Consider the following 23,732-nt stretch of genomic DNA (forward strand, 5'->3'; position numbering starts at 1 on the left):
CAGACCAGATCCGAGCCCTCCTAGGAGGTTACCCTCTGCCTATCGGGGCGTTACTCTCAGGGCTTAGGTGACGCTGACCAATGCCAGCTCTGAGCAGTGAGGTCAGTGGGGGGAGGGGTGGGGGAGGCCCCTGGTGGTTGCTCTTGGGGTTTCCATAGAGACCCAGGCTGCCTGGAGCCGCCCCCCGGCTGGCACTCACTGTGGGAGGAGGTGGGGCACAGAGTGTGTCTGCTCGCATCACCTTGAAAATACGAAGAGGCCGTGGGGGACTGCCCTGCGCCCCCCGCCCCCCCCCCCCCGCGCGGGGCCATCGGATGGCGAGGGTTCGGCTGGCCCCCCGGGCCCTCGGGGCAGCGCCCGCACCGCTCTCCGGGCCGAGCTCTGACGGCGACGGCGCTGGGGCCGCGGAGCAAGGCTTTTCCCTAAAGAATCCATTTGTCATCTCAGCAGCAGCAGCCGCGGAAGATGGATTGCTTTTCTGTAGCAGCAGAGCGCGCTCCGTCGGGCCTTTAAAGCCGTCTCTCTCGCTGTGAAAGCGGCCCCAGGGGACGTGTCAGGCCCGGACAGAGTTGTCCCGTCTGTCTGACCGCCCGCAGCGCCCTTTGTCATCCCCCGCAGGGCCCAGAGGGAGGAGATCACAGGCGTTGAAGCCGGAAGAGCCCCAAAGCTCGGAGTCAGGGGTGTCTGCTGAGGGACCCCCGCTTCTGGGGTCCCCCGCAGCCGGCACTGGGCTGGGAGAGGTGTCGGACGAAGCCGGCCTCGGGGTCCCTCAGGTCGATGGAGCGTGTGGTGCTGGTTTGTTTTTCTAGAAGGGGAGGCTGTGTCTGACGTGCGCGCTGAGCAGGGCCTCTTGGACGTGGGAGTCTCTACACGTCTGCTGGTGGCTGGGCTCGGGGAGCAGGCCCTGGGGTCGGACTCAGAGCTTCGGGGCTCTTCCGGCTTCAATGCCTGGGATCTCCTCCCTCTGTGTGTGCGCACATGCCTCTGTGTACACGCCTCTGTGTGTGCACATGGCTCGCCTCTGTGTGTGCACACGCCTCTGTGTGTGCACACGCCTCTGTGTGTGCACATGGCTCGCCTCTGTGTGTGCACACGCCTCTGTGTGTGCACACGCCTCTGTGTGTGCACATGGCTCGCCTCTGTGTGTGTACACGCCTCTCTGTGTGTACACGCCTCTGTGTACACGCCTCTGTGCACACGCCTCTGTGTGTGCACATGGCTCGCCTCTGTGTGTGCACATGCCTCTGTGTGTGCACACGCTCACTTCGTGACCCTTTGCAGTCGAAGCCGACGTTGGTCCTGTGCTGGGGGCCTCAGAGAGGAGCAGGCTGTCCTTGTCTCCGGACGTGCCCAGCCCAGGCCGGCCCTGTCCTCATGCGGGTGGTGCGTGGGGGTCTCTGGGGTCCTTGAGGGCACTCCCTGGTCCGCGTGAGGCGGGGCGACTCGGCTGGCTGGCGGAGCAGAGCTGTGGGTTCTTGGGACGCAGCCGTGAGCAGGAGAAACAAGGACCCGCCCTTTGGAGCGTCACATCAGGGCCACCGCACACCACGGGGCAGCGCCCTGCAGGCCCGCAGCCGAGGGGGAGGGGCCGAAGCGCTGGCCAGGCTGTGTGCCTGGGGGGCGGCATGGTCTGGGGAAAGGGGACGTTTGCCTGGTCCAAAGGGGTGGCCACCCGACAGGGCGCCTTTTAAATGAGCATGAAGCCTTTGTCAGGCCGCAGCCCGGTGCATCCTGGGCAATCCGGGATGGGGTAGTTGTGACCCGGCCCCTCCCAGCCCCATCCCCCCCCCACCCCCCCCCCGCCCTCCAACGTCCTTGCGCCCACGTGTGCTCTCTCGGGACCTGAAGTGACTTCCTCGTTCCTCCCCGGCTCACTCGGATTCACACTGTCCGCGGCACCCCCTCAGGCAGCCTCCTTACCCCGAGCAGGGGCGCCACGTGGCTCGGTGCTCCCACAGACCCCCCCCCCATTGTCCTCCATCGCGGTGTGTGACCGCAGGCCGCCCCCCTGCAGGGCTCACCCCTCAGAGGGCTGCCAGGCTCGGGGAGGGACCCTGGGTTAAGCTGAAATCTCATCTGAGCAGCGAAGGAAGTTTCTAAGCGCATCCCGGCGTGTAACACAGGCAGCCCCGGGCGCACGGCCAGTTCCTTGTGGTTGGGCAGGCAGACCTGAGCGCCTGTGTCTCTGGCCACCGCAGTGCCACTGGCCCCGGCGGCCGGAGCCACGCCCCTGTGCCACAGCCACGCCCAGCTGCACACCACTCCATCCCCGGCCACACGCCTCCTCCAGCCCCTCACCTCCACACACACACACACACACACGCACGCACGCACGCACGCACGCACAGTACTTACATGCATGCACACTTGCACACCCATGACCACACATGCACACATACATGCATACACAGCCCAAACCCATGGGCCCATGCCATCCTAGCTGGGCTGTCACATTTCCAGCCAGTCACATACCCCCTGCCAGCACCCTCCCACAGGCACCTCGTGGGCCGCCTGGGGAAGCCCGTCTGTGGTCGGTTGGTGAGTCCCTCCTGCCCGATTGTAAAACCCACTGCCGTCGCCATCACAGGCAGAGCGACTGGCTCTTACAGGACACGCTTCCTACTCACAGCTTACAGAGCGGGTTTGAAACGGGCTGTAAACCACGTAATTACTCGGTTTAAAACCAGCCACGTGGAAGTTATGTTCTCTCGGGGTACGTTTTGGAGGCACTTTCTGGCGGAGAACTCGGCGTGGGGGGTACTGTGCCAGGCTCCCCAGGCTGCTGCGATGCCCCCGCCCCACTGAGCTGCTCTCAGACACGCTGAGCCTCCGGGGCCCCAGGAGGTCAGCTGCTCATTCCCCCCTCTCCTCATTAAAGGCGAGGAGCCGGACAGGTTATTGGGACTATTGCTGCGGTGGCTGCTGCGGTGGTGGCTGCGGTGGTGGCTGCGGTGGTGGCTGCGGTGGTGGCTGCTGCTGTGGTTACTGCCCTGCTTGCTGAGTCCTGTGAATGGTCACATCTGCAGCCACAGCGGTTCTGTGAGTCACTAATCAGCATACCCAAGGTCGGAGTGGGATTGTGAGGACATTCTGAACTGAGCGGGGCCCAGAAATGCCCACATTCTGCCCCGAGTGTGGCCCCTCCCCCCGAGGCTGGGGGAGAAGGAAGAGAGCAGGAGGGGAGCAGGAGGAGGAGGGTGGCCCACTCGCCTCAGGGTGGGACGGAGGCCCAGGGCCACAGGACTGACCGGAGGCCACACGGCCCCAGAGCGCGGCCAGAATTCAGCCAGACCTCCCGGCTTCCAAAGCCATGGCTGCCGGCCTCGGAGGACGGAGCTTGTTAGAGAGACAAAAATCCGTGCGGTCCGCGAGGAAGGGACTGCGTCGCTGGGCGTCTCCGAGCACAGGGCACCGTTGCCCTGACCCAGCGTCAGCGTGCTGGCAGCGCAGCCACTTGGCCTGCCTCCAGTTCCTGGGGTCACCGTCTTGAGTGACAGGAGGGGACCCACCCCCCGTCCCCACCACCTCTCTTCCGTCTGTGCCTGTGGAGGGGGGTGGTGGGGTCCCGGGAGCCTCCACGCGGCCGTGTCCCTGTGTCCCCGCAGGGGCCGTTGTCCGGACGGTTCTCACCGGGGCCCAGAGCCGCCGCCAATCGGTCTCATGTGATCGCGGAGCCCTGGGAGGTCTCGGTGCTGTTTCCCGGGAATGGAGTTAAATCACCGCTCATTTGCGGTCGGAGGAGGAGGAGGAGGAGGAGCGGGCACAGCAGACGGTTCACTCCCGTGGCTGCCGCGCTCGTGCTGGTCCGCCCGGCGCTGACGCGGCGTCGGCCAGGGATCCGCCTGGCCAGCCCGGCCACAGCCTGGCACTGAGAGAGGACGCCACAGGCTCGCTGCTGGCTGCTGGCACCTGGGTAACCGGACAGGAAAAGGGTTGGCGGCGGCACCGTCTCTCATGCTGTCCCTCCCTGGCGACGCCAGTTTTACCATCAGTCGCTGGTTCTTGCTCGGTCCTCGCCATGTTTGAGTTCTCGGGGACTCTGCACGGCCACTCCCTCCGGCCGTGGCGTCCCTGCACTGTCCCCTCTGTCCCCGCTGTGCCTCCTCCGCAGGCTCTTTCCCTGACAGACGGCAACGCCACCAGGGCTGCTCGCCTCCCTGCGCCCAGGCAGGAGCCGGGCCGGCGGACTGTGCACCTGACCCCAGGGTCCTCTCTCCCCGTCTCCACGGCCTCCTCGCCCCTGCCCGCTGGACGGCTCACCTGGCTGCCTCACTCCCTCTGGTCCTGCCAGTGCCCCCAGACCCCCGCGTGGTTGGGGGGGGCCTCCTGAGCGTCGATAACCACCAGTGAGTGCTTCCGTGGCTGTCGTCTGTCTGACCATGAGACTGTGTGGTGACCAATGGACAGTCGGTGCCCTCGCTCTGTCCCAGCACCCGGTGACATGAGCCATGGTGATGTCATCTCTGTGAACACATGGTGATGTCACCTCCATGGTGACATAATCTCCATGGTGACATCATCTCTGTAAAAGCATGGTGACATCATCTCCATGGTAACATCATCTCCATGAAAGCATGGTAACATCATCTCCATGGTGACATCATCTCCATGGTGACATCATCTCCATGGTGACATCATCTCTGTGAAAGCATGGTGACATCATCTCCATAGTGACATCATCTCCATGGTGACATCATCTCTGTAAAAGCATGGTGACATCATCTCCATGGTAACATCATCTCCATGAAAGCATGGTAACATCATCTCCATGGTGACATCATCTCCATGGTGACATCATCTCCATGGTGACATCATCTCCATGGTGACATCATCTCTGTGAAAGCATGGTGACATCATCTCCATAGTGACATCATCTCCATGATGACATCATCTCCGTGAAAGCATGGTGACATCATCTCCATGGTGACATCATCTCTGTGAAAGCATGGTGACATCATCTCCATAGTGACATCATCTCTGTGAAAGCATGGTGATATCATCTCCATAGTGACATCATCTCCATGATGACATCATCTCCGTGAAAGCATGGTGACATCATCTCCATAGTGACATCATCCCCATGGTGACATCATCTCTGTGAAAGCATGGTGACATCATCTCCATGGTGACATCATCTCTGTGAAAGCATGGTGACATCATCTCCATAGTGACATCATCTCCATGAAAGCATGGTGACATTATCTCCATGATGACATCATCTCAATGGTGACATCATCTCCATGAAAGCATGGTGACATCACCTCCATGGTGACATAATCTCCATGAACACATGAACGAAGAGTGACAAGCAAGGTACACCCCGGGCCACATCACGGTGCAGTGAGAGGGGGCCGCCCCGCTCGGATCCCATGCCAGCGCCCCGTTCAGATCCCATCCCTGCTGGGCGGTGGGTCCCGCCCTCTCTGGGACCATCAGAGGGACAGTGAGAGGGACTGCCCCCGGGCGGCTGTGGAAATGTGTGCACAGCGTTGGGCAGTGCCCGGCATAGTAAGTGCTCAGTAAACGCTGGGGCGATGCTTCCCTCCCCACGTTGGCGTCTGCGCTGAGACACGGCGTTTCCTTCATGCAAAGCGGGACTGGCGCTGGTGGCGGCGGCGAGGCAGGGCTCGGCTGCCGGTGGGATTGGGTTTGGGACCAAATTGGAGGAACTCACAGTGATGGCCGCTCGTTCAGCTCCGCCCTTTCTTGATGCTGCGGCCACAGAACGCCCACGGCCCGGCACCGGTGGCCACGGCCTTGCCCTTTGGTGCCGCCGCCGCCCCCTCGGCCCTCGGACGCTCACCTGGAGCCGTGACAGCGGCCGCTCACGGAGGCGAATGCCACGTTTAACCGCCTGGACCGGCAGCGGCAGCGACGTCCTGATTTCTGACTGCGAGCGTTCGAGGAGCCCGAGATTCCGGTTATTCCCAAAGCTGTCATCTTCCCCGGGAGGCCGCCCGCGTCACGTGGAAACGGCGCCACGCGAGGGCGCTGCGAGGCGGGCCTCCTGCTGTCAGGGAGCGCAGGTGAACGGGCACACTGCCCACTTCTAGAGCCCCCCGTCTCCCCTCCCCCATCTCCCCTCCCCCGTCTCCCCTCCCCCATCTCCCCTCCCCCGTATCCCCTCCCCCGTCTCCCCTCCCCCGTCTCCCCTCCCCCATCTCCCCTCCCCCGTCTCCCCTCCCCGTCTCCCCTCCCCCATCTCCCCTCCCCCGTCTCCCCTCCCCCGTCTCCCCTCCCCCGTCTCCTCTCCCCCGTTCACCCCCCCCTCCGCCCCCCCGTCCTGGTGAAAGGCCGTCTCCAAACCGCGCCGCCCAGAGGAGCCGCCCCCTCCAAGCAGGCGCCTTGAGCTCTCAGTGCAGAGTGTCTCCAGACAGAGCCCAGGTCACGGTCACTCCAGGTCCCCGGCGGAAGCCCCTCGGAGCGCGGGGTCCTCAGGACTTAGGGGGAGGGCCTGGTGGGCCTCTGGTGTCACCAACGCTACGGACGCGATGACTGCCAGGTCCGAGCTGGGAAACAATGGGGCCGCGTGACTTCCTGCACCTGACACCTGTTCACCTCCTCTAGGTGCCATCGGCCACACGCAGGTCCCACGCAGCCTCGGCCGGAGGGAAGGGAAGGCGGGCCTCTGGCTACGTTCACAGCTGTTCTTGGGGACGGTCGTGCACGCCCGTGACGGGCAGGCCAGGGATTAAAGCGGAACCAGCCCTCCCCTGGCATGCGGGCCCCGGGGGCAGGAGCAGGCCCTGCCACTCGCTGAGCGTCTGGGTTTTGTGTGTAATGGAGACAGAAACCTCCCCACTCAGCGCTGTTGTGAAAGTACGTGAACTCGAGTGCAGGTGCCCAGCGCAGGCCACGCACGCAGTAGGTGCTCAGCGGATGTTACTGCCTCCGCATCGGCCTGGCCTCTTGGAGGGAGCTCACGTCTTTGCAGAGAGGAGACTCGGACACAGGAGCCGCCGGCACCCGTGCCGAGGACGTGGGTTCAGGGGCTGGTGGCACGGTCGGCTGCAGCAGGTGACTGAGGGGGCACGGGCAGGTGCGGCACGCCCAGAGCGGTCTCAGTGGGTGGGTGGTGGGGGGACCTTCGCCCCAAGGCAGGTCGGCAGCTGATCTCACTCGGGCGATCCCCCGCTCCTGCTGCGCCTCCAGCCCTGGTCTGCCCCCCGCAGGCCCGTCCTGCGCTGCGGTCAGAGAAGGAGGCGGGCATCCGGCTGTGAGAGCCGCTCCGTGAGGGTGCGGGGCGCACAGGCCTCGGGACCTGGAGGCCCCAGGACGGCTGGCACTTGGGGGTCAGCAGGATGAGGTCACGGGGGGGTCATGAGTGCCAGCCTCGGCACGGCGGGGGTCAGGCAGGGACGTGACAGGCGGGCTGGCATGACGTAAATGCAGGTTATCTGTGACTCGCCAAGAATAGAATTCCGGTTAAGGAAGCACAAGGACCCCGTGTTGCTGCTGGGGTTTCACATGACCCAGCGTGGAACTCAGCTCAGGACAGGGTGCCTCCCAGGTGAGGAGACGGGCTTGCCACGGCCACGGGCCACGGGCCACGGGCCACCGAGCGCCTCTCGCTCAGACTCCGTCCTGTGCCTCCTGTGCCCATGGTTACTCAACCCAGAACCGTGACTCGGAGCGGTTCCTCCGGGCGCCGCCCGGCGCGTGCTGCCGACCCAGCAGGATGCGGTGCGCTCACTACCGAGCGGAGCGGAGCGGGGGTGGCGGGAGCGCTGTCTGCTCCCCATGACTCACGCGGCACGGGCGGGCTCTGCGCTGATTCTAATTTAAGGCCCGGGGGTGGGCGTTTGTCTGTCTCCTCTGTCTGCCTCTCCATGCGTCAGAGCCGAGCGTCTGTGCCCGCAGCTGGGCACATCTGTGTGGCCAGGAATAGATGGGCGGCTGGGTTTAAATAGACACGTTACTCAGTGACGCCAGTCCTGGGGGCTGGGGGGCCACTTTGGGGCTGTGCTCGGGAAGGGCAGACTAACCCAGCCCCTCCCTGACGAAGAGTCTGAATGGGAACTGAGGCTGCGCTCTCTGGCTACGCGGCATCGAGGGGGGTTCTGGGCGCTGCTTTCCTGTTTATCACTCGGGAGCTCGGCTGCGAGGCCGCTGGGATGGGCACCGCCTCGTGCAGGAGGTGGTGGGAGCCCCGGCCCAGGGGAGTGAGCTTGACAGGCCAGGGGGCAGGGGGCAGCCACCGCAGTTGCTGCAGGGACACGCGGCAGCGGGCCACAGAGCGGCCGTGCAGCCAGCGAGCGCTGTGGTGGCGGCAGAGGGCAGAGAACGGCCCGGGTCCCTCCAGGTGAGGGCGGGCCGGGTGCCGGAGCCCTGCCCTGCGCTTCGGACCCTCCTAGGGGCCCAGCGCCCATGACAGGCCAGCACGGCCCATGCCTACCGTTGCCTACCAAGGTGCCTTGCCTCCTGGCGGGGGCAGGATCATCCACAGACGGGCCGGGTCGCGGAGCTGAGGCAGCTCAGAGGCAGTGGTGACAGGACGGGGCGCATACGGCCCCGTCGCACCTGAGTGGGGTGTCTCCCTAATCGTGCACCCTAAAGCCTCACTCGCCTCACCCGCAGCCTGGCCGGGGGCTGGGGGCTTCCCGGAGGAGGTGTCGCCCGAGCCAGACCTCAAAAGATGAGAGGAAGCCAGTCAGGGCAGAGCTCAGTGTGACCGGGACATTCTGAAGGGGGCCCTCCTTCTTTCCCAGGAAGTCTCGTGTTGGGGTTTTCTGTTGCAGATCCTACTTTCATTGGATGTGCTTTGCTCCCCTTGTTTTCCGGTGGTTCAGTTCCTCCTCGTGCACCAAAGCTCCTTTCAAAGCGAGCTTGGCGACAGAGGCCAGTGATACACGTTACCTCCTCCAGGAAGCCCTCTGTGATACGCGTTATTCTGACCCCTCCCCTGCTCTTTCCCCAGCAGCTGTGCATTCATTTGGTCCATCCCAATGCTCCCTAGTGTTCTCTCTGAGGGTCTGCCTTTCCCTCGGGGCCGGGGGCTGTGCAGCCCGGCGAGGCCCATGTGTTAGTCACGGCCGCATCTCCTGCCAGCAGGTGCCCTATCCCAGTAAACAGGCTCTGGTGCTCCTCCCACGCGGAGCCAGGGCCCTGGGCCCGGGTGCCTCCCCATCACAGCGCAGGTAGGGCCCACAGAGGTGCTGGGTAAGTGCTCAGTGAACTCCGCTGAAGCCAACTTCCTCTTCCAAAGCAAAAATGCTGCAGTAACCTGGCTGTCGTGGACAGGGAATTGGATGTCTAGGGGACTGTGCTCAGTCCATCATATACACCTTTTCATTTATCTCTTCTAATGACCTCTGCCGTGGGAAGTCCTATCTTCACGAGCAGCCTGAGGCTCAGAGACGTGAATGAACTTGCCCAAGGTTGCACCGCTTCTCGGGGGTCTGGTGAGGACAGGAGCCCAGCTCCGTGCGCCTCCAGCGCCTGCACGACCCCCTCGTGCGAATGCCGTGGCTACACTTGGCTCCGGCGGTGTGACCTCCCGCCTGGGGCCTCCATCCTGCAGATCGTCATCCGCGTGCCGGAGCGTGGGCGCCGGCGCCAGAGCCCCAGATCCCAGCAGGTTCTCCCTCCTGGCGCGGCCCCTCGGCCTCCTGTCTCCACGGGCGGATAAGCGGTGACGGCAGTGCCCGCCTCAGGCAGCTGGGAGCCGTGGCCTCCGGGGCCTGGCGTGGGCTGTGCTCCTTGGCTGGTGCATTTTGTCACCCGAGGCCAGGGCTGCACAGCTGGTTGGCGTACAGCTCGTGGGCACAGAGCTGGCGGGCACAGAGCTGAGCACGCAGGGGCTCAGCACTCAGCAGGGCCCTTGAGAAGGGCAGGCTCTGACCCCACGGGCCCGGGGAGTCCCGTGACACCGGCCGCAGGGATGACGGTGGGAGAGCTGTGGAATGATGGGCTCCGTGCTGTGCATCTGGGGCCATGGCGGAGGGATCGGGCGTGGCTTAGTGCTCTTGTCACTGCACCGGGGCCTGCGTGTGCACTTGGTACTGGGCCCACGGGTGATGTCACCGCACGGGGCCTGCGTGTGCACTTGGTACTGGGCCCACGGGTGGTGTCACCGCACGGGGCCTGCGTGTGCACTTGGTACTGGGCCCACGGGTGGTGTCACCGCACGGGGCCTGCGTGTGCACTTGGTACTGGGCCCACGGGTGATGTCACCGCACCGGGGCCTGCGTGTGCACTTGGTACTGGGCCCACGGGTGATGTCACCACCAGGCCCGGCGTGTGCACTTGGTACTGGGCCCACGGGTGGTGTCACCGCACGGGGCCTGCGTGTGCACTTGGTACTGGGCCCACGGGTGATGTCACCGCACCGGGGCCTGCGTGTGCACTTGGTACTGGGCCCACGGGTGATGTCACCGCACCGGGGCCCAGCGTGTGCACTTGGTACTGGGCCCACGGGTGATGTCACCGCACCGGGGCCCGGCGTGTGCACTTGGTACTGGGCCCACGGGTGGTGTCGCCACCGGGACTCACGCTCCAGATGCAGCTGTCGACTGTTTCCGCTCACATGTTGCCTCTGATTTCAAACCGCCGGCCTCGTGGCCCAGCACCGAGCGCAGGTGCCATATGTTCCCCCGGAACAGCACGCGGTGAAAACACGCCGATTAAAATAGACCGGGTCCCCGTTTGGAAGAACAGTCTGCCCGCCGCCGCGATGCTAATTGAGTTGTCTTTTGCTCCACGATTCCTCTCCTCGTCAGCACTTCGGTCGTCCCCCATCTTCCCGGCTCACTCATCCACTGAGGCCACAACAGCCCCGATCCAGATCAGCGCCCTCCCACCTCGGCGCCATGCCCCGCGGGCTCCAGCCCTGACTGCGCTGTGATGGGGAGGCACCCACGTGGGAGGAGCACAGTGCCTGTTTACTGGGATAGGGCACCTGCTGGCAGGAGATGCGGCCGTGACAAACACGTGGGCCTCGCCGGGCTGCACAGCCCCCGGCCCCGAGGGAACGTTGGGCTGGACCAAATGAATGCACAGATGCTGGGGAAAGAGCAGGGGAGGGATCAGATAACATATCACGGAGGGCTTCCTGGAGGAGGTGGCCTTTGAAATGAGCTTTGGTGCACGCAGAGGCATTGACAACCAGATAACAAGGAGAAGGGTGTCTCTATCATCAAAAGAAGCTACACTCACGCTGCGGGGAGGGGTACCTGCAAAGCAGGGGTGCCCGAAATAAACGAGAAACTTTCAGCTTTGTTGAAGTTGCCTAGCGTTCAGGGCTCAGAAAATTTGAAAGTATTTTAATTTTATCACACATGGGTTCTGTGTCATTTTGAAATCTGAAGATCTGTTTTCTGACTTCTCAGTGGTGAGCGTGGAGGTGTCTTGGTCCCGTTGTGCATTCTGGTGTGAATGGTCTCAGCGAACTGGAGAAACGCACCGGTGGCTGAGGTGGCTGGCGCCCAGGCGTGTGGGGTGGGAGCGGTGAAGCTGAGCGAGAGGCAGGGCAGGGCCCCGCCCACGTGCCTTGGTCCTGGAACACCCTCCCCTGGGTCGACCACCCATTCTTCAAGGCTCATCTGTGTCCCCTCCTGCGGGAAGCCCTCCTTCGTGCCCTCAGACCTGCCCTGCACTGGGTGCTATTTTTCCCTTCCCTGAAGCCCGTGTGAACCCGAGCTCTCGCCCGCCCTGTGGCTTCCTGTGATATGTGACACGTGGGCATTATAACCCCTGATGCACGTGACCTGTCCCTTGCTCTTGATTGGAGCTCAGGCCCACAGTCTTTCGTGATTGGCTAATTCAGATGGAGGGGTTGGCCTTTGCTGTTTCAAGATGGTGGCCCCCAGGGAGCTGCAAGCCATGCGGCCAACATGGTGGCTGCCAAGTCACACAGTCCAAAATGGTGTCCGTCTAAACTGTTCTTTGACAGAAAAGATGACTTGTTTATTCTCACACCTGAGCTCAGGGCAGTATGAGGTAGGGAAGTAAATAATAATTTCATCATAACATTTTGAAAAATGCATTATAAGAAAAGCGCCTTATTTTAAATTATTTATTGATTTTGAGAGAGAGAGAAACATCAGTTTTGGTCCCGCGGATTCATGCATTCATTGGTTGATTCTTGTATGTGCCCTGACCGGGGATCGAACCTGCAACCGTGGTGTATCAGCATGATGCTCTACCAACGGAGCTACCCAGCCAGGGCCACGAGAAAAGCCCTTTCGTGAGGGAAACCGGGGCTTCCCTGGCCAGAGGCCCCGGCAGCATGTGAGTCCCTGCCCTGGGGGGAGCGCAGAGCCGGCCCCGGAGCCTGGCACGGATGTTGCGTGAACCCTGCCGTGTGCAGCGAGATGTGTAGGAAGTCTTGGTGACCTGTGGCGGTTTCCTGATTGCCCTGGGAAGCCAGGTGCGGTGTGGAGCGTTCAGAAGCAGCAGGGCGATGGGTTATGTCAGGGAAGCCACGGAGCCTCGAAGAGCTCCCAGCAGCCAGAGCTGGGCAATTTGGGCAACTCAGTAACAATGTAACACCCGCTTACAACAGTAACACTGTAACACCCGCTTACAACAATAACAATGTAACACCCGCTTACAACAATAACAACGTAACACCCGCTTACAACAGTAACACTGTAACACCCGCTTACAACAATAACACTGTAACACCCGCTTACAACAATAACAATGTAACAACCGCTTACAACAATAACACTGTAACACCCGCTTACAACAGTAACGCTGTAACACCCGCTTACAACAATAACAATGTAACAACCGCTTACAACAATAACACTGTAACACCCGCTTACAACAGTAACGCTGTAACACCCGCTTACAACAATAACAATGTAACAACCGCTTACAACAATAACACTGTAACACCCGCTTACAACAGTAACGCTGTAACACCCGCTTACAACAATAACAATGTAACACCCGCTTACAACAATAACAACGTAACACCCGCTTACAACAGTAACACTGTAACACCCGCTTACAACAATAACACTGTAACACCCGCTTACAACAGTAACACTGTAACACCCGCTTACAACAATAACAATGTAACACCCGCTTACAACAGTAACAATGTAACACCCGCTTACAACAATAACAATGTAACACCCGCTTACAACAATAACACTGTAACACCCGCTTACAACAATAACAATGTAACACCCGCTTACAACAATAACACTGTAACACCCACTTACAACAGTAACAATGTAACACCCGCTTACAACAATAACAATGTAACACCCGCTTACAACAATAACACTGTAACACCCACTTACAACAGTAACAATGTAACACCTGCTTACAACAATAACAATGTAACACCCGCTTACAACAATAACAATGTAACACCCGCTTACAACAATAACACTGTAACACCCACTTACAACAGTAACAATGTAACACCCGCTTACAACAGTAACAACGTAACACCCGCTTACAACAGTAACGCTGTAACACCCGCTTACAACAATAACACTGTAACACCCACTTACAACAATAACACTGTAACACCCACTTACAACAATAACACTGTAACACCCGCTTACAACAGTAACAATGTAACACCCGCTTACAACAGTAACACTGTAACACCCACTTACAACAATAACACTGTAACACCCGCTTACAACAGTAACAATGTAACACCCGCTTACAACAGTAACAATGTAACACCCACTTACAACAACAACAACGTAACACCCGCTTACAACAGTAACAATGTAACACCCACTTACAACAATAACACTGTAACACCCGCTTACAACAGTAACAATGTAACACCCGCTTACAACAGTAACACTGTAACACCCACTTACAACAACAACAACGTAACACCCGCTTACAACAGTAACAATGTAACACCCACTTACAACAATAACACTGTAACACCCGCTTACAACAATAACAATGTAACACCCGCTTACAACAATAACAATGTAACACCCACTTACAACAGTAACACTGTAACACCCGCTTACAACAGTAACACTGTAACACCCGCTTACAATAACAATGTAACACCCGCTTACAACAGCAACAATGTAATACCCGCTTATAACTCAGAGTATAAAATGCATATTCATGAGTTCACAGTGATGCAAATGAATGTTGAATAAGTAAATAAACGGGGGGGGGGGGCAGAGGAGAGAGGAATCTCCCAATCTCCTCTGGTGTGGAAGAATTCCCAATAATGAATGTGGCTCCTCCACCCCGGAGGGAGCCCACCCCCCTCCTCGGTGTGGGCCGAGCCCAGGTGTCCTCCCAAAGGGACCGTGCGGAGGAGAAACCGGAGCTGCACGGCCCGGCCAGCGAGGGCAGCGTCCCGGGACAGGCCACGCGGACAGCACGTGCCCTGGGGGTGGTCCCAGGAGGATGGCGCTGCCCCCATGCTCTTCCTCCCCAAACCCTGTAACCCCAGTGTCACCTCGAGAAAAACGTCAGACAGGGCGAAATTGAGGGACATCCCGCAAGATGCCTCTCCAGGGTCCCTCAAAAACGCCAAGGTCATGACGAGCAAGGAGCGTCTGAGACACGGTCGCAGCCCAGAGGGGCCTGAGGGGCCGTGAGGACTAAATGTCACGTGGGATCCTGCGTGGGTCCTGGGACAGAGAGAGACGTTAGTGGAAAAGCCGGTGAAATGGGCGCTCGGACACGCGTGTGTCCAAGTTCGTGCCTTCGTTGCTACATTGTATCCAATTACTGATGGAGGATGTGAATGGCAGGAACCCGAGGGCCAGGCTCTGTGAACGCTGCAACCTCCTGTCAATCTAAAACTATTCCCAATAAACGTTTATTTAACATAAACACTTTCTTCTAACCCCGCCACTTCACATCGACCATTACTAACACCCCTGTGTTTCCTCCTATTCATTTCTTTTAGATTGGGGTGTAATTGACATATCCATAATATGCTAATTAGACCTGCCGGACGCCCGGGTCCCGGGTGCGGCAGCGGGAGGAGGAGGAGGGCCTACTCGTGCACGGATTTCAGGCATCGGGCCTCTAGTAACAGGATGTCGGTTTCCGGTGTACAACATGGTTCTGTGTAGAAATGACCGCCGCACTAGGACTAGTTAGCATGATAACCTCCATGGTTACAGCTTGTTTTTCTTGTAACGAGAGCTTTTAGGACTCTACTTGCTTAGCAACTTTCAAACATGCAACGCATGTCTTCACTGGCCACCGGTGACCAGTGGTGACCCCTCGGGACTTTATTGTATAGCCGCGTGTCTGCCCGGCTGCGGCCTCGGTGCGCCGTCCACCTCTGGCCTGAGCTGGGTCTTGAGTCCACATATACGTGAGATGGTAGGAGGTGTGTCTCTCTCTGCCTGTCTGACTCACTTCACGCAGCACAATGCCCGCAAGGTTCGTCCGCGTTGTCACCAATGGCCGGGTTCCCCTCTTTTCCATGGCTGCGTGATAACCCTTTCGTCCTTATTTTACGCGTCTTCCCTGAGAACGTGAGACTCGCTCTGCACCCTCACCAGGGGCACACCGATGCTAACCTTCCTTGGCACATGGTCCGTGTGGCACGCACAGGAGGCACACGTGCCTGGCGTCTGACCCTGTGTTTGTGGTGAGCACACGGTACCCGTGTCGTTAAACATCTCAGCAAGCACGCTTCTCCGATCGCCGGCTCCCCTCCCCCTCCCCCACATTTGCCCTCTGTACAGACACAGCTCGGGGCACGTTGCCCAGGACTGGGGGGTGTGCGTGGGCCTGGACCTACCGGAGCACCGTTTGTTCACGCGGAGGCGGGAGCTCCGTGCGGCTCAGGGGTTCTGCTCGGTGTTTAATGGTCTTCGGCGGGAAGGCCTTCCAGAGGGATGTCGGGGTGGAAGGGGGGCGCCCACGCAGAAGGGGTCTCACGGCCCCACGCCTGCCCTCAAAGCTGTGCTCGCCTGTGGGGGCCAGTCCCACCCCTCCCGGCAGCGCCCCCTGGAACCCTGGGGCTCGGGAGTCACGCTCACATCTGGACCTTGGCTCCCTCCTGCCTGGCCTGTGACCTTGGCAGTTTGCCTCCCGTCTCTGCGCCTCAGTTTCCCCATCTGCCAAGCGAGGCGCCCCCGGTGTAATTAGAGTCGCCTCGCAGAGTTCTGAGGAGATGGCCCGGTCACAGGCCTGTTAGGCTGTCACTGCAGGTTCACCAGGGCCGGGCGCCGTGCTGTGTCCTCCCCTTTGCAGACCAGGAAGCTGAGGCACAGAACGGGAAGTGGGCATCCGAGCGTGACCCCCACGAACTGGCCCCTCAGCACTGGCCCCTCAGTACTGGCCCCCAAGTGCTGGCCCCCACATGCTGGCCCCCACGTGCTGGCCCCTCAGTCCTGGCCCCTCAGCCCTGACCCCTCAGCCCTGGCCCCCACATGCTGGCCCCCACGGGCTGGCCCCCACATGCTGGCCCCCACGAGCTGGCCCCTCAGCCCTGGCCCCTCAGTGCTGGCCCCCAGCTGGCCCCTCAGCTGGCCCCACCTGCCGCCTGTGTTTCAGATCCTCTTCCTCAGCTCCTCGCTCAGCAGCGGGGAGCAGCACCTGTTCCTGAGCACGGACGAGGCCACCACCTTCCAGAAGCAGCTGGTGCCCTTCACCGTGGACAAGCTCATCTTCCACCCCAAGGACGAGGACAAGGTCCTGGCCTGCACCCCGGAGGGCCAGGTGTGCGGGCGGGCGGCGCGGGCCGCGGCCGAGTGTGTGTGTGTGTGTCTGTCTGTCTGTGTCTGTGTATATTTGTCTGTTTATGTGTATATATGTAGTATGCATGTATTTTTTTAAATTAGGTTATAAGGTCTTTTTTCTTTTTAAATATATTTTATTGACCATTTACAGAGAGGAAGGGAGAGGGAGAGAGAGTTAGAAACATCGATGAGAGAGAAACATCGATCAGCTGCCTCCTGTACACCCTCCTGGGGATGTGCCTGCAACCAAGGTACATGCCCTTGACCGGAATCGAACCTGGGATCTTTCAGTCCACAGGCCGACGCTCTATCCATTGAGCCACACCGGTTAGGGCTGCATGTATTTTTTATTGATTTAGAGAGAGGAAGGAAGGGGGAGAGAGAGATGGGGGGAGGGAGAGAGAGAAACAAAAACCGGCTGCCTCCTGCAGGCCCCCTTATGGGGATCCAGCCTGAAACCTGGGCCTGTGCCCTGACCGGGAATCGAACCAGCCTCCTCTCAGTGCCCGGACGATGCCCAGCCCCCTGAGCGGCACCGCGGGGCTGTTCTTGCAGGTTTAGCCGCGGACCGGTCTGTCCCTGTGCGCGTGTTCTTGCTTCTCCTGGTGTGTTTGCCTTTGGGAAGCAGAAACATTGTATTTCCGCGCAATTGACGTGCATCCTGAAACCCCCTCCCATGAGAGCCGAGGGAGAGGCTTCGTGGAGTTCGGGGCAGGAGCATGCGCACGTGGCTCAGCGAGGATAGCGTGTCCGCTAAGGTGGAGGTTTTATCATCGGCCTCCGGGAACCGGTGGCTCCAGCTGGTTTTTATGCACTTATTGTCCAAGGAGATGGGCAGGGCTCTCCCGATGTGCAGACGGGTCCATGGAGATGGGAGGTGGGACTGGCCCTGGCCTGGGCACGCCGATGCCACGGAGACAGGGTGGAGGTGACTGTCATCCTTCGCAGGGGACTCCTCAGCCAGCCTCCATTATGCTCGGTCTGCAACGTGGGAGTTGCTCCAGTGAGCGGACACTGCATCCTTGAGCGGCTTACCCTCTGAGCTTCAGTTCTGTGGTGTGCGTGTGCGTGTTCGTGTGCGTGTGCGTGTGCGTGCGGAATGAAGGGCGTTGGACAAGCCCTGAGCTCTGTCCGGGCTCCGTGAGCGGCCACGGCCGCTGCCAGGCTCTCCCGCTGCAAATCCAGTCCAACCGCGTGTTCACTGAGCACCTACTGCCTTCGCGCCTGCTGACAGGGCGCTGAGCTCCTGGCCCCCTGATGCTTGTGCCCCAGGGATGGGAGCTCCCCGAAAGCCCTTCCTCAGCCCTGGCCGGCGTGGCTCAGTGGATAGAGCGTCGGCCTGCGGACTGAAAGGTCTCAGGTTCGATTCCGGCCAAGGGCACACGCCCGGGTTGCCGGCTCAATCCCCAGGGGGGCCTGCAGGAGGCAGCCCATCAATGACTGTCTCTCGTCATGGATGTTTCTATCTCTCCCTCCCCTCTGAAATCAATAAAAAATACAGATTTTTTTAAAAACCCTTTCTCCTTATCATAGGTGATCATTTCTGATCACGGACCCTGGACAAGTGTCAGGAGACAGTGTCCTGCCACCTGTTGTGTGAATAAAGTTTTATTGGCACATGCCTCCCACTCGCGTGCTGTCCCTGGCCGCTCTCCTGCGCCAACGGCAGGGACGGGCAGTCGCCACAGAGACTGCAGGGCTTTCCAGGAAAGGGTGGCGGCCCCGGCCCCAGCCCCGGGCGGTTTGCTCATTCATTCAGTGCCCCCAGCAGGGAGGGCGGGCTAGGCGTGCTGACAGGTGAGCGGGGGTAGGCATGGTGACAGGTGAGCGGGGGTAGGCATGGTGACAGGTGAGCGGGGTAGGCATGGTGACAGGTGAGCGGGGTAGGCATGGTGACAGGTGAGCGGGGGTAGGCGTGCTGACAGGTGAGCGGGGGTAGGCATGGTGACAGGTGAGCGGGGGTAGGCATGGTGACAGGTGAGCGGGGCTGGGCATGGTGACAGGTGAGCGGGGCTAGGCATGGTGACAGGTGGGCGGGGGTAGGCGTGCTGACAGGTGAGCGGGGGTAGGCATGGTGACAGGTGAGCGGGGGTAGGCGTGCTGACAGGTGAGCGGGGGTAGGCATGGTGACAGGTGAGCGGGGGTAGGCATGGTGACAGGTGAGCGGGGCTGGGCATGGTGACAGGTGAGCGGGGCTAGGCATGGTGACAGGTGGGCGGGGGTAGGCGTGCTGACAGGTGAGCGGGGGTAGGCATGGTGACAGGTGAGCGGGGGTAGGTGTGCTGACAGGTGAGCGGGGGTAGGCATGGTGACAGGTGAGCGGGGGTAGGCATGGTGACAGGTGAGCGGGGGTAGGCATGGTGACAGGTGAGCGGGGGTAGGCATGGTGACAGGTGAGCGGGGGTAGGCATGGTGACAGGTGAGCGGGGGTAGGCATGGTGACAGGTGAGCGGGGGTAGGCATGGTGACAGGTGAGCGGGGGTAGGCATGGTGACAGGTGAGCGGGGGTAGGCATGGTGACAGGTGAGCAGGGCTGAGCATGGTGACAGGTGAGCGGGGGTAGGCATGGTGACAGGTGAGCAGGGCTGAGCATGGTGACAGGTGAGCGGGGGTAGGCATGGTGACAGGTGAGTGGGGATAGGTGTGCTGACAGGTGAGCGGGCCGGCGGGGGCCCACGGGCAGCTGGGCTTTGCAGAGAAGCGGGACATAGGACTGGGCGGGGGCCCCGGGACCCTGCACCGCCTCCCTCCTGGTCCTCCTGGTCCTCTGGTCGGAGGGCCCTTTAGGGAGCTCCACACCCGCCTTCAGCCTCTGGGGGTTGGTCGGTACCCCCTGTACCCGCGGTCCTCAGCCCAGGCGGGAGAGGCGTCCCCGTGGTGGGAGGGCGGGAGAGGCGTCCCCGTGGTGGGAGGGCGGGAGAGGCGTCCCCGTGGCGGGAGGGCGGGCGGGTGAGGCGTCCCCGTGGCGGGAGGGAGGGCGGGTGAGGCGTCCCCGTGGCGGGAGGGCGGGAGAGGCGTCCCCGTGGTGGGAGGGCGGGTGAGGCGTCCCCGTGGTGGGAGGGCGGGTGAGGCGTCCCCGTGGCGGGAGGGCGGGCGGGTGAGGCGTCCCCGTGGCGGGAGGGCGGGAGAGGCGTCCCCGTGGTGGGAGGGCGGGTGAGGCGTCCCCGTGGCGGGAGGGCGGGCGGGTGAGGCGTCCCCGTGGCGGGAGGGCGGGTGAGGCGTCCCCGTGGCGGGAGGGCGGGAGAGGCGTCCCCGTGGCGGGAGGGCGGGCGGGTGAGGCGTCCCCGTGGCGGGAGGGCGGGCGGGTGAGGCGTCCCCGTGGCGGGAGGGAGGGCGGGTGAGGCGTCCCCGTGGCGGGAGGGCGGGCGGGTGAGGCGTCCCCGTGGCGGGAGGGAGGGCGGGTGAGGCGTCCCCGTGGCGGGAGGGCGGGTGAGGCGTCCCCGTGGCGGGAGGGCGGGTGAGGCGTCCCCGTGGCGGGAGGGCGGGTGAGGCGTCCCCGTGGCGGGAGGGCGGGTGAGGCGTCCCCGTGGCGGGAGGGCGGGTGAGGCGTCCCCGTGGCGGGAGGGAGGGCGGGTGAGGCGTCCCCGTGGCGGGAGGGCGGGTGAGGCGTCCCCGTGGCGGGAGGGAGGGCGGGTGAGGCGTCCCCGTGGCGGGAGGGCGGGTGAGGCGTCCCCGTGGCGGGAGGGCGGGAGAGGCGTCCCCGTGGCGGGAGGGCGGGAGAGGCGTCCCCGTGGCGGGAGGGCGGGTGAGGCGTCCCCGTGGCGGGAGGGCGGGTGAGGCGTCCCCGTGGCGGGAGGGCGGGAGAGGCGTCCCCGTGGCGGGAGGGCGGGTGAGGCGTCCCCGTGGCGGGAGGGCGGGTGAGGCGTCCCCGGGAGCAGGGGCGGCTCGGGAGAGGCTCTTCCTGACCAAGCGCTGTCCCTCTGTCTGCCCAGCTCTACGTGTCCTGTGACCTGGGGAGGAAGTGGCTGCTGCTGCACGAGCAGGTGACCAAGGACCACGTGTTCTGGTGAGCGCACCACAGAGGAAGCGTGGGTCCCGCGGGCCCCTCCCCGCCCCCGGCTCCGGGCTCCCTGCTCCTGCCTGTCCCCAGCCCTGCCCGGCCTCACCCCCTGGGGCCTCCGGAGGGCCCCTGGGCTCTGCTGGGCGAGGACAGGCCGGGGCTGGCGTCCTGGGCCGCACGTGCACTTGGCCCGTAGTTGGGGCGGGTGGCTCCTGGGCTGTGCTCCCGGGGAGCGTGGTCTGGTCTCACCCCCCAGCCAGGCAGCCGGGGCCCAGGAGGCCTGTGTCCGGTGAGGGAGCGAGGCCCACGGAGGACAAGCACCCCCGAGGCCGGGCAGCGAGGCCAGCGGCGCTCAGAGCCCGCGCTCCCCGCGCCTTTCTGTGCAGCGGCCTCTGGGCACGCGCCCTTCTGTCTACCGGATTGCTCTTCCTTGCACACACATGTGCATGCGTGCACACACACACACACACACACACACACAGGAGCAGCGCCCTGCCCTCTCCTGCGCCACACGCGCTCTCGGAAGCTGGCGGGAGCTGGTCTGCTGAGCCGCCGGAAGGGGCCTTTGTTCCCGTCGGGCTCCGCCGGGCCTTTTGTGACCGCATTGCGTCTCCCCCAAGCCCCGCAGACACCCCCGTTGTTGTGTGTGAGCGATAACCACACCAGGTGCTGCCCGCGGCCTGGTCCCCGGGGATGCGGAGCGGGCGGCGGACTGGCCAAGGCCCGTGTGCCCGACGCTCGGCTCCGGCTTTTCTGAGATGCACACAGTGAGCTCCTCAGAGTGGCCTCCTGGGGCCTCGCGGGAGGGCGGCGTGGGGACCCACTGCACGCTGGGCCCCCACAGGCCCTGGGCACCCCCTCCCCTTTGTGTCTCAGCGCCCCCAAAGCGAGGTCATCATGGCTGCCCAGCGGCTGCCACGCTGTGAGCACTGACCATCCACCGGCCCGGCCCCAGGTCCAATGTCTCAGGCCTGGCGTGCACACCGCAGCAGAGACATTCGTCCTCACGCTACGGAGGGCCTCTGAGACCCAGACACCCGTCCTCACGCTACGGAGGGCCTCTGAGACCCAGACATCCGTCCTCACGCTACGGAGGGCCTCTGAGACCCAGACACCCGTCCTCACGCTACGGAGGGCCTCTGAGACCCAGACACCCGTCCTCAGGCTACGGAGGGCCTCTGAGACCCAGACATCCGTCCTCAGGCTACGGAGGGCCTCTGAGACCCAGACACCCGTCCTCACGCTACGGAGGGCCTCTGAGGCCCAGACATCCGTCCTCAGGCTACGGAGGGCCACTGAGACCCAGACACCCGTCCTCAGGCTACGGAGGGCCTCTGAGACCCAGACATCCGTCCTCAGGCTACGGCGGGCCTCTGAGACCCAGACACCCGTCCTCAGGCTACGGAGGGCCTCTGAGACCCAGACATCCGTCCTCAGGCTACGGCGGGCCTCTGAGACCCAGACACCCGTCCTCAGGCTACGGAGGGCCTCTGAGACCCAGCCCGGACGGCGTCTGGTCGCACTGCCCGGAGGCCGCAGCCCTGCCGGGACTGCCTCTCCGTGGCCGCGCCGTGCCGTCGGTCACCGTGCCGGGCAGCGTGTCTGCTTCTCCCTCGGCCTCGGTGCGGGCCGGCGGCAAGGCCTCTGTCGGTGCGGGCGGGGGGGGGGGGGGGGGGGGGCGCTGCCTTTGAGGGGCCTCGGACCCATGGCGTCCGGGCTGCCCTCCATCCAGGACAGCACAGGCAGTTCGTGAGCTCCCGCCGCACTTGACTCCGGGCTGCGCTGCCCGTGGGAGGTCTCCCGTGCCTGCTGTTCCTAAACTGTGTGCGAACCCGGCCGGGGCCTTCCCCAAGTGCCGCCTCTGGGGACCTGGACACGGGAGGGGCAGGGGCCAGCTCTGTCGTCTCCTGCCGGGAGTCAGCTCTGTCCGAGGCGCTGTAAAGGCAGTGTCTCCCCAGCTCACGGGGGGCCTGCAGGGGCCGGGCCTCAGGCCTGCGGTGCTCCCTGCCCAGTCCAAGGCCTCGATGTGGGCAGGTGGGCAAATAGCCATGGGGATGCGCTGATGGGGGCGTGAGGGGCTGAGGGAATGAGTAGGGGAGAGAGGGAGTGGGAGAATGAGTGAGTGAGTCAGTGAGTGAATGAATGAGTGAGTGGGTGAATGAGTGAAGGAGTGAGTGAGGGAGGGAGTGAATAGTGAGTAGGGTGTGAATGAGTGAGTGAGGGAGGGAGGGAAGGAGTGAGTGAGCCAGTAAGTGAATGAATGAGTGACTGAATTAATAGATGAGTAAGTAAATGAGTGAGTGAGTGATTGAGGGATTGAAATGAGTGAGTGAACAAATGAGTGAGTGAGGGAATAAATGAATGAATGAATGAGTGAGGGAGGGAGTGAATGAGGGAGGGAGGGAGGGAGGGAAGGAATGAGTGGGTGAGGGAGGGAGGGAGTGAATGAGTGAGTGAGGGAGGGAGTGAGTGAATGAGTGAGGGAGTGAATGAGTGAGTGAGGGAGGGAAGGAGTGAGTGTGTGAGTGAGTGAGTGAGTGAGTGAGGAAGGGAGTGAATGAGTGAGTGAGTGAATGAGTGAGGGAGGGAGGGAGTGAGGGAAGGAGGGAAGGAGTGAGTGAGTGAGTGAATGAATGAGTGAGGAAGGGAGGGAGGCAGAGTGAAGGAGGGGGTGAGTGAGGACAGGCTGGTGCCATTACGGACGTACAGCTGGCGGACTGGGAGACCACACGTCACTGCGCAGCCCGGAGGCCCGTCAGCTCCTTGGGTGGGGACAGTGGCCCTCTTTGTCCGGGAAGGAGGAGTGCAGGCAGGAGAGCCCCGTCCAGGGGCTCAGGATGCTCTGTTCACGGAAGCCTAGATCGCACTTCCCCTGCCATCGAGACTCCACTGAGGGTCAGAGTGACTGGAGCTGGCGCCCACAGCTCAAAGGTCAGGGCACTACAGGGGTCCCCGCTCGCTCCCCCACGGCACGTCTGCGGCCCCGGCTCGGTTCTGACGCTGACGCAGCTGGCCCGCCCCGGCCCCCTGAGCACACAGCCCTCGGAGCTGCGGACCCTCCTCCTCAGCCTCCCGGCGGCTCC

At 62.4% G+C, this 23,732-nt stretch overlaps 1 protein-coding gene across 1 annotated transcript in view; it reads left to right on the forward strand.

Moving 5' to 3' along the window:
• Nucleotides 1–23,732, forward strand: part of SORCS2 (sortilin related VPS10 domain containing receptor 2) — a 153,209-nt gene that overhangs the window by 96,559 nt on the left and 32,918 nt on the right. Inside the window, exons 3-4 of the mRNA XM_079770893.1 lie at nt 16,465–16,602; nt 20,582–20,655. The gene's annotated coding sequence lies outside the window, so the exon portion shown is untranslated. The remainder of the gene's footprint in view (nt 1–16,464; nt 16,603–20,581; nt 20,656–23,732) is intronic.

This window comes from Cnephaeus nilssonii, assembly GCF_951640355.1.
Source record: "Cnephaeus nilssonii genome assembly, chromosome: 1".
Taxonomy (NCBI): domain Eukaryota; kingdom Metazoa; phylum Chordata; class Mammalia; order Chiroptera; family Vespertilionidae; genus Cnephaeus; species Cnephaeus nilssonii.